A 15,961-nucleotide genomic window follows, 5' to 3' on the forward strand; every position below is an offset into this window, starting at 1 on the left:
CTGGAAGAGAGAGAGAGAGAGAGAGAGAGAAAGAAAGAAAGAGATAGAGAGAGACTTTGATCCTTCTGTTTGCAGTTTCTGTGTCCATCCAATCCCATTGGTGGCTGCACAGTGGAGTGGAGAACAGAGGCAGAGAGAGACTTGACCTCCAGCTGGGGCCAGCCTGAGAGAAATTGTCTGGGGTCCCATTATCTACCTGTGGTCACTCTCAGTCCCCTATTGGGTTCCATGTGCCAGCGAGTTCCTTACCCCTCTGTTGGAGCAGCAGCTGGTACAGCCGGGAAGTCCCTTCCCTGGCCTGCCGGTTGATGTCCTTGTCTGGGTCACTGACAAACAGAGCCAGTTGGGCCACGTGGTGACCCATCCTAGGGAACTCTGCTGAGATCTAATGGAAGGGAGAGGAGAGGAGACTCCATCAGCAGTTTCCTGTCAGCTCCCTGTCCCCCCAGGCCAGAAGGATCCTTCCCCTGAGCCCCTCTGAAGGAGATGTTGGGGGAGAGGAGCCTGAGCTAGGCCCTTCATTTGCTCTGCTGCCAAGGGAGCCAGGAGCTGCTTTGGGTTGCCAAGCAGGGGCTGGAACATGATCCTCTGAAAGGCCTAGGGACAACACTTGACCAGGACAAGAAGAACTTGACTCAAGCCTACCTCATTCCTTGCTCTGACTCTGCCTCCCCAAGAGGAACACTCCGAACCCACAGCCCCTGCAGGAGCAGAAGCAGCAACAGATCCTACAGCCCGTTGCAGCCAGCCCACCTACGCCTGGAGTCAGGAAGCTGGGGTAAAGGTCACTTACGTCAAACTCAGGGAGGGTGACTGCATATCTGAGCAGGGGCGTGCTGCTTCTAATAGCCCTGGCTCTATCCTGGGACACCCTGGACACCATCCAGAGGTTGACATGCTGTGGGGAAAGGAGGCAGGTCAGGATCAATGGGCAGGTGGTGCTTTGCAAATGAGCCCCACCCCCCAGCACTAAGGGCCCGAGACATTATGCGCAGGGGGGAATAGCTGAGTCATTGATCACAGAGCTTTATAAGCGGATTTTTTCCCCCAGGACACAGCTTGTATCCTGCAGGTCACAACTCGTCAGGGTCTCTCTAGATTGGGACAAGTTCGGTGTTGGGGCTGGTCCCATCCTCCCAGAACTCCTGATTCCTGAACAGTTCACCAGAAAGGAGACTGAACCCTTGCCCTTCCCTGGTACTAAAATCCTTGCTGGCATGTAGGGAGTCACTGAGAGCACAATCCTCCCAGGAATTTCAGAGCATATCAAAGAGAAAGGCTGATTCCCTGGGGTCCTCCTGTTTCTCTAGGAAGGAGCATGTGCCTCTTCTCTGAGAACCATCTCTGGAATCTCATGGCGTGTGTGTGTTGGGGGTGTGGGGCGGGGCGGGGGAGGAAAGGGTGGGTTTTCAGACTCTCACTCCCCAAGACAAGCAGGGGCCCTGTGGTTAGTGCTCAGCAGAACCAGGCAGACCTCTGGCTTGAAGTCCCAGCTCCTTTCTCTGTCCCTCAAGAAAACAGGACCTGACACTGCATTGCACTGACCTCCCCAATAAGGATGCCCCACTGGGGACCCAGCTAGGAGAACAGAGTGGAAAATGGATCTTCCAGTCTCTCCTTACCAGTCCCCCAAAGAGTTAAGGTAAACTTGGTTCCCACCCCTCTTTATGGGGCTCACCTACAAGATGTAGTGGAGCATGTCTGCGTCTGGGAACTCTGCCAGCAGGTTCCCCAGCATGGTATCCAGGAGCTCTCGCATGATATTGTGCAGAGCCTGCAAAGCATGAGTCAGAGTTAGGGAAACTGGGCCTACACCTGCCACAGGATGGGAAGAGGGGTCTCTGGGAAGCACTGGGGAGACTCCCAAACACATATCCTAGCCTCTTTCATTCACATCCCAGTGCAGGCAATCAGGGCCGGCTTTAGGAAGTGCGGGGCCCAATTTGAACAGTTTCAATGGGGCCCCAGCAGGGAAGACAAAAAAAAACACATGAAAAAAACACATGGGGCTTGTACTCACCGGGCAGTGCTCCAAGTCACTTCGGCGGCGGGTCCTTCATTTGCTCCAGATCTTCGGTGGCACTGAAGGACCCGCCGCCGAAGACCCAGAACAAGTGAAGGACCCACCGCCGAAGTGCTGCCGAAGACCCAGAGTGCCGCTAGGTGAGTAAAAATTAAAAAGGTGCCTCTAGCCAGGGAAGAGATTCTCACTGGGTGCGGGGCCCTCTTAGGCGTGGGGCCCAATTCGGGGGAATTGGTGGAATTGGCCTAAAGCCGGCCCTGCAGGCAATTAGCAAGGATTGATGATACCTGGATCTTTGATCCATGAGCTTAGCAGGTCTCTGCAGAGGGCCTTGTAGGCAGAAGAGTATGAAACAGCCAAGTTGCTATGGATGGAAGCTGGGCTGCTGGGCAAAACACGGCATAAGAAAGAAAGAAAGAAAGAAAGGAATCCCGCAGGGAGGGGTAATCCTCTGGAGGGAAGGGTCCAATTCTGCAGCTTGTTCCATCTCTGCTTACCCCACCCCTAAACCTGGAGCTCCAGCGAATCAAAAGAGCAGGGACCAAGGACCACTCTGGAAGAGGAGGAGGTTGGAGGAGGAGGATGTACCTGGCTGTTGATGGTGTCCTTCTCCATGCCCAGGGTGAAGACGCAGCGAAGGGCAGCTCGCAAGAGGTGGGTCTCTAGGTCTGGCTCAAGGGCAGGTTTCATGGTGCTGGCAAGAGAGAGGAGCTGGTATTAGACTGTGCAGTACGGGGGTGGGACTGTAGCCAACATGAACACAAAACCACAGGGATATAGGCACAGGCTGGCGAGAATGGAAATTGAGGCCCTGAGCTAGGGAATGACAAGGCCAAGGCGTCACAGACAGACAGTGGCAGGACAGGAATAGCGCCTGTTCCCTGAAGACTGCTGCCCCTCCTGTATCTGAGCCCGGGAGTGAGCCCCTCCCCAAGGCCCCTGGAATGTTAGTGGAGTGAAAAGAACAGTCCCACCAGGAGAGAATGAAACTTTCCACCCCACCAGATGTGCCAGAGGAGCCACTCCTGGCAGGTGACCTGGGAGTGGGAGGGACAGTGACTCCCAGCCTTGGGCCTGAGCAGCACTGGGGTTAGGGGAGCCAGCGGTGGGAAGGAGGGGGCTGTCTCGGTACCTGAGGTTGCCCACTGGAACCAGGGAGTTGGCTAGGATGGTGCTGGGTGGAGAGTCCTTAGGAAGCTCCTCAATGAGCTCCTGTGAGACGCGAAGGAGACAAAGGAGCATGAGAGATTCAAGTCCTACTGACACCTCCCAATAGAGATTACACAGCCAGTGCCCCACATGGCCAGCAGGATCCCCCACTCCTGCTCCTCCGATTTCTTCCTGCCCATCAAACTTGTCCCCCTTCCAGGATTCCTGCCCAGCTCAGTCCCAATCGCCTTCTTTCCTCCTCCCTGTCAAAACTGCCCCCATTCAGCACCACCCCAACTACTGAGCTGGGACCATGTCATTCCTTGTCCCCCAGTCTCAGCTGCACTTCAGTCCCACAATTTCCTGACTGCCCAATCTCACAATTACTCCCTTCTCTTCTCCCCAGCCTTCAGCCCCAGCAATTTCTGCCCTCTGCTGCCCCCTCCAACACCCCCCACCCCCCACCCATTAGCCCGATGATACCCGTGCCAATCCCATGTCTCTCTCCTCCCTTCAGCTGCCGTATGACATGTCTCACTCACCACAATCCTCTCCACCACAGCCGCCTTGCAGCAGCGTGGCTCCAGTGTGTCCTACCCTCTGTCCTGTGCAGCAAGATACATGCGGTAGATGGCCTGCAGGAACATGAGCTGCTGCCCCTCATCCTGTACCCACCAGGAGCGGGGAATATAGTGAGAGAGAACCTGTTAGCTAGGGACCTTCCTGCCCCACCCACACCAGCTCCAGGGCTCAGGCCTCAGTCGGGTATTGTGGGGACCCATCTATTGTGCAAATCCCCCACCACTCCTACACAAGCAGGATCAGGAACTGGGACAGTGCCTATGGGGGGAGGAGAGAGCTGTTGTGGGACAAACACTCCCATCTTGGGGGTCCCACATCATGGAAGTAAAAGGGCCTCATTAGGGGTAGTGGATTATCAGGGACAAGACCCTCGGTATGGAGTGGGGATGCTGGGAAAGGACAGGACAATCTTGGTTTCAGCCCAGGTGGGGAACATTTGTACCTTTTCTCTGCACTGGAGCTGCTCTCTGATGACTTTGAGAGCAGCTTCATCTGTGGACATGGCCGGCCATTCCTCCTCCTCTGAACGCCTGGGGGTCCCTGCAACAGGGAGAGAAGGTAACAGGGTGAGGTCTGCTACCCCTTAGGGGAAGGACAGGGGCATGGTGGGGAGAGTAGGATTAAAGGCCCCCCTTCCCACTTCAGGCACCCAGGGCAGATCAGGCTACACACCTCCCTCTGAGGGATGCCTTCAGCCTCCAACAGCTTCAGAAGCCCAGAGCAGAGAGCTTCCCCTTCACTGTCAAGGACTCTGTGGAAGGTGCCGACTCCCCCAGCTCCGGAACATCAAGGTACAAAGTGGCAGCAGCTCTTGATGCCCCCCACCCCCAGTTCCCCTTGCTGCTGGGGCAGCTGTGTGACTGCTGCTGGTGTCAGTAGGGTTCACATGGCTCAGGCCAGACACCTGGGCTGGGGACCTCCCCCCACCCCGCCATATCACTGGGAGAGTGTCTGGGACCAGGGTGTTCACATCGCCATCCTCACCCCTCCCTGAGCTCAGCCTGGCTCCTCACCTGGAACAAAGCAGCAGCGTCCATCGGCGTCGCTGCTGCCAGAGTCCCAGGCACTGCTGCTGTCCCGTGCTGAGCTGCTGGTGCTGGGATAGGGATCTTCCACCTCCTGGCCTAAGGGGGCTGGAAGGTCCTCAGTGACCGGGCAGGGCGATGCCTCCTGCTGGGAATGAGGGCTGGGCTCCTGGGGCCACTGCTGCCCACAAAACAAGCACCAGAGCCTCCCTGCCTGGCTCCCCTCCTGGGCTGGGTCCTGTCTTCGAAAACACATCCTGAGCCAGCTCCATCTGGACTAGGTCGGGGCCTCTCCTAGCTCGTCGCCTGCGCCGGAAGCTGGTTTTATTCGCCAGAAGGCTGGGCACTGCCGCCTTCTGGCCTGGATGGGAGCTGCTTCCCCACCAGCAGGGATGAAGCGGTTGCTCTTCCCCTTGGGAAGATTGCAGCTGTATCCCTGAGGCTCTGGGGCCACCTGCAGAGCCTTCTTCCTGAACATCCTCAGGAGCCTGGCCAGCCTGGAATCGAGCAGGGAGCAGGTGTGAGTCTGGGCTCAAGGCATCCTTTCACTCATGGGCCTTTTCAGTCCCTCCTCATCCCTGCTCCAACCAGAGCAGACCCTTCTCCCCCCACACAAGTGCAGGGAGCGCAAGCTACACACACTGGCAGGAGTTCATTGCATGATCTGCTCCCAACATTCCCCCTCGTAATCCCTGCTGCTGCTGCTGCAGTATCCAGGAAGTCTTACCCTTTCACAGCAACAGGGTCAGTCTCAAAGACCATCGTTTACTCTGGACAAGCAGCCCCCTCCTGTCATCCCAGGCCACACTCCCCCACCCCGGCTAAAGAAGGAACAGAACCCAGGAGTCTGGACTTCTCCTAGGAAACCATTCCGCATGTCAAAGTCACAAAGACCTTAGGCACAGGAAGACCAGGGCCCTCCTCATTCCCCATTGATTTCCATGCTCAGTAGCTCGCAGGGGCTGGCCCAGCTATGAGACTCTCAGCCTGGGGAACAGTGTCCCACAAAGGAAGGGCTGGGAGCCCTGTTGCTGGCACCTTTCCAAACACACTGAAGATGGCTCTGGAGAAGCCCTTGCCAAGTCTGAGAGTGAGGGCTCTTGGCGGCTGTTTGCAAATGAAATCCCCCTCTGGAGAGGTTCTCCCCCCCTCTTTCTGCCTTTCTCCAGACACAGGGTAAGGCACCCTGGAACCCTAATGCAACTCACTTGCTCTACGTGATGGCCTGATGGATGGCGGATGTTCAGGGCCAGCAGATGTCCCTCGCCTTCCTCCTCAGTCTCCAAGTGAAGGCAGACTGGAGAGGGTGGTGACGTGAGGAGTTACCCTGCCCAGCCAGCAGGCAGGGTGATGACTCTAGGGCAATCGACTGGCTGTGAAAACAAGAGTCTGTCTTATTGCCAGGGGACAGAGAAAGTCAGCCAGCAGCCAAGGGGTGCAGAACACTGCCCTAGTGCGGAGGTGACAGCGGCTCCTGGATCCTGACATCCCAGCACTTTACACACCTTTCTGGAGCCTTCCAACCCCCCTGGGCTGTAGCCATGGGACCCCCAACCCTACTGATGGCAAACGGGCCTCAGCTACCGGCTCAGAGTCACACCGAGTGTCAGAGCCATGGATGGACCCCTTCACTAACACTGCTGCACACTCCCTCCCACAGCTGGCAATTGCATCCAGGCCCTAATGTCCAGTCCCCCTGCCTTTGAGAGGAAGTGTCACTTCTGGTTCCATTGCTGCCTATTGATCTTTGGGACTGGGCAAGTTTCTCCCCCTCTCTATGGTTCTCTGGCACTCACATACCCAAATGGGCTTTAAAAGAGACAATGGTTCAAGTTTGGCCCCAACTATTTCTTGTTTCTCTACACCAGCCATTTTAGCAAAGTGTAGAATTCTTGACGTTCAACACCAGGAAACATCCCTTTCTCCTCTGCAGACAGCTTGAGCATCCCTTCTCACCCAGGCTCACTGCTGCTTGGAGTTAGAGAATTGACCCTACTCCCATTGGACCTACTCAAGGAGTCCCACAGCAAAGCAGTGACAGAGCCAGAAAGAGTAGCCAACAGTCCTGATTCCTGTTCTAACTAACAGACAACAACCCCCATGGAGGCAGGGATAGAGCTCAGGAAAGAAGGGATGACAATTTTCATGGAAACCGTTTTCTGTCAGAAAATCCAAATCTGAATGACTAAATCACTTTGTTTCTTGAAATCATAACAAGTAGGATGAAAATTCTTTGCAAAAATATTTGTTTGCAAAACAAGAGCATCTCCTCCTTGTCACAGTGCATTAAACTGTCTCGTCGTACACAAAGAGGAGACACCGTGGTCTAGAAAGTTAGATGAGATGCTTCAGTCTGAGCTAAGCAGTTGCTGCTCTTTACAATTTCAAAAGAATAAAATACCAATACAATAGAATATTATGTCATCATCTGATATGGCTCAATGTGATAGGACACCTCCTCTTCTGCACTGCTACTAGTGACACTCTTCAATGGATCCCCATCATCCACCCATCATGGGGTAGGTAGGAGTGGATCGTTATTTGTCCTTGACAGAAGGAGAAACTAAGGCTGAGAAAGGAGCAGTGACTTGTCTTAGCTGATGCAGCCACTAAGTAGCAGAGTTGCTCTCAAATGAGCTACAGACCAACAATTGTTCACAGGAATTATTCTACAATTCTTTTTGAAGAATTGGAAGGTTAGAGAGGATCATGAACTGCTCCGAGACAATGAATGGAGAGCAGCATCAACATTGGTCAAACATATAACTGGTTGTGACTTATTTGCAATTTGCCCCAGGCCCCGGGCCCTGCAGGGGCCCCTATGAGAGTTTTTCGGGCCCCTGGATGGGGGTCCTTCACTCGCTTCGGGGGCCCTGGAAAACTCTTGTGTGGCCCGGGCTCCCGGAGCTTCTTCAGCTCCCGGTTTTCGCTGGCAGGGGATCCTTCCTTCCGTGGCAGAAGGACCCCCCCGCCAGCAAATTACCGCCGAAACAGGACCCACCGCCAAAGTGCCGCCGGGTCGTCGGCTGTAATTCGGCGTCTGGGGGCTCTTCCGTTCCAGGACTTACCACCAAAGTGCCTCGAAGCCACCAAGGACCCCAGGGCCCTGAAATCCTCTGGGCAGCCCTGCCGAGGGGATCACTCTCGGAGCACTATTCCAGTCTCATCTCTCTGTGAGGGCGTCTCAAAACCCTCCCACCCCCTCCAGTGCACACACAGAGCTCCTGGTGGTGGGAGGAGAGCAGAGGAAAGGAACAAAGGAAGCAAGAAAAGAAAGGTCAGAAGGACAGAGGAAAAGGGAAAACAAAAAGGAGAATCCCCAAGGTCCCCAGTGATTGTAAGGGATAAAGCCCTAGATTGGAAATAAAATGCTGCCCCCACAATCTAGTGTTTTCCTTTCCTAAAAATCAGCTGGCACGTGATGGATCAGACTGAACAGGTTCCAAACCTCTCAGAGGCTCTTACCTTCTCTACAGGGACATCTGTTTTCTAGCAAAATCAACCAAGGAAAAGGAGAAAACTCCGAAGAGGGTCCTCCTTGCGCTCACATACGTGAAAGTGAATTCTCTATCAGTCCTCAAGGAGAGACCTCGAGAAGAAGATGTGCTGAAGCAAAGCCACAGGGATCTCCAAGGTTGCCCCTGTCCTGCACCCCTGTCCTGCCTGGCTGATGTCAACATCCCTCTGTGAGATCATCGCCTCCTCACCACCTTTGTCCAATAGGCTGAGGTCCTGCCACTGCCTCACTCACCCCTTCCCTGCAGTGCTGATGTCTTGCCCTTGTCCAGCCACATTGGATGTTTGAGCTGCTGCCCCTGTCTCACTCCACTCAATGACTCCTCATTGTGGGGATGACACCGCCTACGCAGTAGAACACGAGAGGCTCTTCCCCATGCTACGCTCAATTGTTCATAAATTAGCAGACTTTATGGACAGAATTGACAATTAGAGCATGTAATCTGACACCCTGCATAGCACATGCTTTTTGTATAGAATAGTAGCTAGTTTTTCACTAAACACATTCCAGAAAGGCACCTCATCTTCATTAGAAGACACCAAGAAATGGGGAATTCCTACCACTTCCCTTTCTAGTTTCTTCCTTTGGTGATTCATCCTCACTGTTGAATATTTGTGTCCTATTTCTAATATGAATTGGTCTCTTTTGAGTTTCCAGCCACGGGGTCTTGTTCTGCTTTTCTCTGCTAGATTAACGAGCCCTTTAATACCCAATCTTTTCTCTCTATGAAGTCACTTCAACACTTCAATGACGTCACCTCCCGATCTTTTTGATCATCTAAACGTGCTGAGCTCTTCAATAGCTCACTAGCAGGCATTTGTCTCCAGCCCTCAAAAAGTTTCATTGCTTTTGGCTGCCCCATCTCCAATATTTCAAAATCTTTTTCAAAGGTGGATGCCAAAACTGGAGGCTGTATTCCAGGATCAGTCTTACTGATGGTGAGTCACCTCCCTATGCTATTCACTGCTCTTTTCATACATCTAATGATGGCGTTAGCCCTGTTCACACTGGGTGCTCATGTTGAATGACTTGCCCAGCATGGCCCCTAAATCCTCTTCACAGTTAGTACTTTCCTGGAGATACTTCCCCATTGTGTAGGTGTGGCCTGCATGCTTTGTTACTAGGTAGAGGACCTTTCCTTTGGTTCTTTTCAAACTTGTTTTCTTTCACTGGGTCCCAACTTATCAAGGGATCCGATTACTCTATGTCACAGCTCTGTCCTCAGCATTAATTATCACTCTGCTAGTATTTGATCACCCACCAATATTAGCAGCAGTGATTTTATATTGTGTTTCAGTTCATTGATATTTATTTTCAAGAATTAGTCCTTGAGAGCCTCTTCATATCCCTAGTACCCAGAACCTGCTGCACACAGCCCAGCGAGAAAAGGCCGGCCAACCCAGTTGGTCCATAGGGGCTAAGCACAGAACAAACTTAGGAGCTTGTGTTGTCTATAGGTTCTGAACAAGAGGTGGGGTCATCAGCTTACAAAGACACTCTAGACTGGTAGTGTAGACAGGCCCAAAATGTATCTAAGTTTCCCGCCTTGCAAAAGAGGAGAAAAAAAAAAGAATCTTGATTAGCTTTATTTGATAGTTGTGGAAACTGAGGCACACAGAAGCAAAGAGATTCGCTCATGGTCAAAAAGCCAGGAATAGAGAACGGCAGATCTGTTGAGAGTCAGTCCTGGGCCCTAGCCACGTTTATCCTGGCCTCTCTGCTTCAGCTCCAGTAACAACCCCAGTAGAAGTTTTCTTCTTCTCCATGTTCTTTAACTTCACATCACTGCAGAAGAAAGATTTTTTCTTATCAGCTGGCTCGAATGCATGGAGATGTCTTTTCAGAAGATGTGCTCTGGCTCAGTCACATGCCATAGGTTTTCTGGAGGAAGCACTCAGTGACGTTCTATGGCCTGAGTTATACAGAAGATGGACATAAAGTCCTTTCGGACCTTCAACTTTTTCTTTTGCTATTAGGGTGATGCTGGACATTTTCTCACAATCACTTTCCTTTGAAATCACTTAAATCCAGTCCAAAGGATTTCCTCTTCCATTGTACCTTCAGCAACTTTCATAGAAACAGTTACTATTAGCTCACAGGTTTCCAGTTGCAGGCTGTCCCAGGGTGAGATGGCCATGAAAGAGGTTGCAGCTCAACTGAACCTATCCCCAGGTGAAGGGAATAAGTGCAGGGCTACATGAGAAGGGAGTGGCATGTAAGTAGGATCCAGACCTGCTGGGTGCTGTAAGGACAGCCTGTGCTCAGCCTAGAGAGACCCCCCAGTGGGAGGAGACCTGGGAAGGGGTTGGATAGTTCTTTAATGGCAGTTTAGGTTCACAGTAGGGGATGGAACAGTCAAGCTGCTAGGGATGGAAGCTGGGCCTCCTGGCAGTGTCCAGGAATGAAAGCAGAGCATCTGCCAGGAAGGGTCCTGCGAAAGGGCATGCCCCACCCACCCTCCACTCCAGACACTCCAGACATTTTCATCGGGCCCTGCCCTGTGGACCTGACCGCCCCCCTGCCCCTCCCCCGCACTTTCACCAGGAGCCAGCTGCACGATTTGCAGCCAGTTCAGTTCCAGACCGTGCCAAGGAAACATCTGTACATGCTCATGCTCCACCCTCTTCACTTCATCACCCTCACATCCCGCCATGACACAAAGGGGCAGGACCTCCTGCCACCTCTCGATGGTGAGAAGTCCCACTGGACTAGCCTATACTCCACCCTGGTTCCCAGGCCCTCCGGAGATATCAGTCGGTAGCTCCTCCACAGGGATGTGAGCACAGTCATGTACTTCACACGGTTTACCCCTATTCTGAACACCTGCGCCTTCTGTGGCGCAAGGGAAACCCTGGCGCACGTTTATTTAGAGTGTGCCAGGTTGCAGCCCATATTCCGGCACAATGGATTCTCTCTAACCCTCCTCCCAAACCCAGCAACAGAGATGCCAGGATGACACAGGGGAAAAGAATGTTTGATGCATGAAGCATCATCTAAAATCACCTTCCAAGGAGTTAGAGAGAATCCAGGATAAAATTAAGGATTCAAAATTCATATTGTTACTGCTAGTAGGGGTAATAATTTGCTATTCAGATAATACATCTGAAGAATTAGATAAAAGTACCCAGTAGAACAAAAAGCTCGGCTTGCAAAATTAGACCCTCAGACCTGTTAGGCTTGTTAGCCGTTAACAGTATGGAAAGCTGTTCCTTCAAGGTTGTTTCTCCTCTGTTTGGACTTGTGACACAGGTGAAAGTAAGCAGGTATGGGCTGGTACGGAGGACCGGTAAGAAAAGCAGACTGGCTGAGGGAGGGAAAAGCCTGCCCCCTGCATAAGCATAGTTTAAACTCAGCTGTTCCCTCGGGGTTAGGAGCAGTTTCTGGCATCCTTGTTAATTTCACTCACAGTAGCTGGGGGGAGTAGGGAGGGTGTGTTTGACCATGGCAGGGGCAGTCCTTGTCAGCCCCTGGGATGAGGGGATCTTGTCTCCAATACTAATATACACAACAAATAAAAGTATTTGGCTGCACAGCTTAAATCCAGAGCTAATAAAAGCAGGTGGAAGGGGAAAACTCACTGTCACATTGGTTTCTCGTCTTCTCCATCCCCCTCCTCCAGCCAGGCTGCAGACAAGGCTCTGCATTCCTCATCCCCAGCAGGGCTCCTCCTTTAGGCTCTAGCTTGCAGTAGGGACACTGCCTGCTGCTGCTGCCTGCCTAAGAACAATTTAAATTCAGCTGTTCCCTGCGCAGTTCAGCCCCCAGGGTTAGAAGCCATTTCTGGCATCCTTGTTAATTTCACTCCCAGTTGTTATTGTTGGGGAGGGGAGAGTGTGTGTGACCATGGCAGGGGCAGTTCTTTTCTGTCCCCAGGATGAGGGGATCTCCTATACCCAAAAAACACAATCAAAATCAGGTACCATTTCCAAGTTCAAATCTATCCCATTCCCTCCCCAGCAGAGGATCATGGTTGTGATGTCCAAACTGCTTGCAGATTCTCTTTGAAATGTTACTGAACCGCACAGGGAACAGCTGAGTTTAAACCAGGGGTCAGCAACCTATGGCACGTGTGCCAAAGGCGGCACGCGAGACAATTTTTCATGGCACGCGGGGCAGACTGAGCTGCTCAGCCTGCCACCTATCTGGGGTTCCCGCTGCTGGCCCTTTGCCAGCCGGGGTCCCACTCAGCACCCGCTGCTGGCCTGGGGGAAGGAACCCCAGGCTGAGACCCCAGCTGGCAGGAGTCAGTGGTGGAAACCCCAGAGCTCTGGTGGTCAGCCCCCGGCTGCTCTGGGGTTCTGGCTGCTGGCCCCTTGCCAGCTGGGGTCCCCGCAGCCCACTCACTTTGCTTCCAGTTGGAGTTCCAGCGCAGGCCCCCTGCTAGACAGGGTCCAGACTTTCAGCCCTGCTCAGCCCTACCAGCCACCAGCTCCATTCACCTAGGCTGCTGATCTGGGGTTCCAGCCGCTGACCTTCTGCCACCTGGTTATCAACTGATAAGTCAGAAGCCTGTATGCAGCTTAAAGTATCTAAATAGGTGCCACCAGACATTGGAAAACTCAGCAAGGAAAAGCAAGAGCAAGGATCACACTACACTAATAAGATCTGAATTTTAATTTAATTTTAGATAAAGCTTCTGAAACATTTTGAAAACCTTGTTTACTTTACATATAACAGTAATTTGGTTATATAGTATAGACTGATAGAGAGACCTTCTAAAAAACCAGCACTCGAAGCCTTAAATTAGAGTGTATACATGAAGACTCGGCACACCATTGCTGAAAGGTTGCCGATCCCTGGTTTAAACTGTTCTTATACAGAAGGCAGGCTTCTCCCTTTCTCAGCCAGTCTCCCTGCTCCTGCTGCAAGCTAGAGGGAAACTCCTGCAGCTGCTGCTGAGTGCCAGGCAGGGAGAAAGCATGGAGCCCAGTGTCCGCAGCCTGGCTGGAAGAGGAGGGAAGATACGGAGAAAAATGTGACAGTGAGTTTTCACTTTTTCAGGCTTATTCCAATTGTAAAGTTTTATTACAGACAGTATTGGTAGTAGTAATAGTAGCTTTATTTTCTCTATCTATGTCATGCAATAGGAGGGATCCATGAAGTACGTAGGAGAGGTGGGTTGCTTGCGATAGGACCATACGGGTAAGAAATGTAAATTACTTTCACCCCTGCCCAAACCCCAGGGCTCCCAGCTGGTAGCTCCGGGGATGATTTAAAGGGCCTGGCTCCTAGCTTCAGCTGACTCTCCGAGCGCTTAAAATCCTGATTTAAAAGCCCCAGGATTTAAAGGCTCCACCTCTTCTGATAGAGGCCACACCTCTTCTGGTTGAGGCCCCTCTCCCTCAGCAGGACTCTGGAGTACTGGCAAGTCCTTTAAGTTACTTTCAACCCTGCCTTTCTCCATAAGAAATGGCAATGAATTGAATCACTGGGAGTCATACTTAACAATAAAAAAAAATTTTTTACATGTTTATTACAATAGAAACAAAGTATTGCTTTATTACATGAATTTAAAATACATTTGAAAAGAATATAAAGAGATGTATGAGTAAGCAAATAATAAAGAATGAAATGTCTTTTCTTGTATTTTAAAATATTACATGTGAACTACTTAAGTTATTAAAAAAAGTAATATATTCATGTTGAAGTATACAATGCAACAACAAACAACATTTTAACGAATATTTAAGCACATTTATTACTAAGTAGATAGTAGTTTCCAAATGGCTTCTTGATCTCCATAATCTTTGGTGTTGGATACACGAATTCTGGTATCTAATGTAGATCGATGACTTGTCATCCATGATTTAACATATGGTATTGGGTCCCAAGAACTTAGTGGTTTTCCCAACAAATTGATGGTCATAAAGCTTGAGTTATGTTTAACTGTTAAATTCGCCCTTTTATCACTACAAATAATATTCATCAACGAAAAAACTCTTTCTGCTTCTGCAGAACTAATTGCCATTGTGTTCATAATTTGTTTTGCTTTCCTTATTGTTTCCAGATCAGGAAGATTTTTTGATTGAAATGTTATTGTCTACATAGTCAGGAAAATCATTTAAATCGACTACAAATTTTATGAATGTACTTAATTCATGCACTTCTTCTTCTCCTGATTTCCAAGGTAACCTGACTTCTTCAATATTCCATGAAATGAGATCCATAACACTGAATTATTCAACTATTTTAGGTATATTACAAGAATGACCTAAATTATCTTCTTTATATTTAATGTGCTTTTCGTTTAATAATCTTGCCTTCATTTTTTCAATAATGCACTCTATTACATTGTCCTGTGGCAGTGATTTAAACCTTACATTATCTTCAAACTCTATGCATTAAAAAGCATCACTTTCTATCATTTCATTAATTTTATTTTCTTGTATACCAAAACTATCTTTTAATTGGATGAAAAAAAATTGTTCGTTTGATTAGTTTATCTTCCTTTGTTAAACTCAATTGTCTAGCTTGCAGTGAATTTGATAATAATGCAAGTTCATCCAAAATGTCAATCATTAATGCCAAGTCTTTTAAAAATTCTTTGTTTTTCAATCTTTTCTGGCATGCCAGAAAATTTCTGATTTTTGGAAAAGTAAATATAAAGAGCTGGATACGCTCTCCAGACCTCTTCGACAGCTCTAAGGCTTCAAGAAACCCATCGTGGACCAAAAACACAGCCTATTTTGATGATTTCAATATATAGTTCTTCAGAAACTTGTTTAAGTTCAAACTGATTTATATTTGACTGATGAAAAATTGCATAAATCTTTTCCAAAAAAATCTTGAAATGGCTTATTTCATTGATATCATTTATAGAATCATCTTAAGCCACTTGTAGCCAATGATTCAAACAATGCCAAATTATAATGTTTGTAAAATCTTCAATCAGTCTTGTAGCAACTTCAGATTTATGTCCAAGCATGGTGCTCGTGCCATCAGAACAAAAACTGATTAACTTTTCTTTAAATATTCTGTATCAAATCCTGTATCAGTTAATGTACGTCTCAAAGCATTATAAATATTTTCTACTTTTGTTGATTCTAATTCCACTAAATCAAGAAAAATTGTTGGTGAAGAATCTTGTAATTCACATTTTAGAAGAATTACAAGCACAGTTTTACTTGAAATTGTAGAAGCTTCATCAATAATAATACAAATCTTTGAATAGTTTTTGATTATTTTACTAAAAATTATTCTTCTTATTCATTCAGCAATATGTTCTACGATTCTGATGGCTGAAAATTGAGAATGTAGGCAGTTCCCTAAATCAGTTTCATTCTTAATTTGTAGCTCTACTTCATCCTCCATATCTGACATTGGTCGTTTTCTTCTTACTAAGCTGTAAACGATGTTGAAATTTTTGCTGGTTATTGCAATATTTTTTTCAGTAAGTTTATCATTCACTGTAGTGAGAGGTTCTTTTTTAGATTCATTTAAAAAATATTTATAACTCTCATATGAGAGCTTGATTCGAAATGTTCCTTCATTTTTCTTCTTAATGAAGCTTGCTGAACTTTTTTATCAGTTCCAGATGCTTTAATAGTACATTTTTGCCATTTCGAAGAAATGTGTAAAGATTTTCCTCCAAGGACCCCCAAATGTGACGTCTTTGCGCAGTGGGAACAGCCAAGTTTTTTGCCTTCAATTATCAAGCCATTATAT

At 49.2% G+C, this 15,961-nt stretch overlaps 1 protein-coding gene and 1 long non-coding RNA gene across 8 annotated transcripts in view; one reads left to right on the forward strand and one right to left on the reverse strand.

Annotated features, from left to right (window-relative positions):
* The window catches only part of LOC127052478 (zinc finger protein OZF-like), a 62,476-nt gene that overhangs the window by 13,282 nt on the left and 33,233 nt on the right, over positions 1–15,961 (forward strand). The window lies entirely within an intron of this gene.
* Positions 243–1,755, reverse strand: LOC127052678 (uncharacterized). Its single transcript, XR_007774858.1, has 3 exons — positions 1,679–1,755; positions 794–898; positions 243–385 (listed from the first exon to the last, which is right to left on the reverse strand). It is a non-coding gene; the product is annotated as an uncharacterized LOC127052678 (long non-coding RNA).

This window comes from Gopherus flavomarginatus, chromosome 5 (assembly GCF_025201925.1).
Source record: "Gopherus flavomarginatus isolate rGopFla2 chromosome 5, rGopFla2.mat.asm, whole genome shotgun sequence".
NCBI lineage: Eukaryota > Metazoa > Chordata > Testudines > Testudinidae > Gopherus > Gopherus flavomarginatus.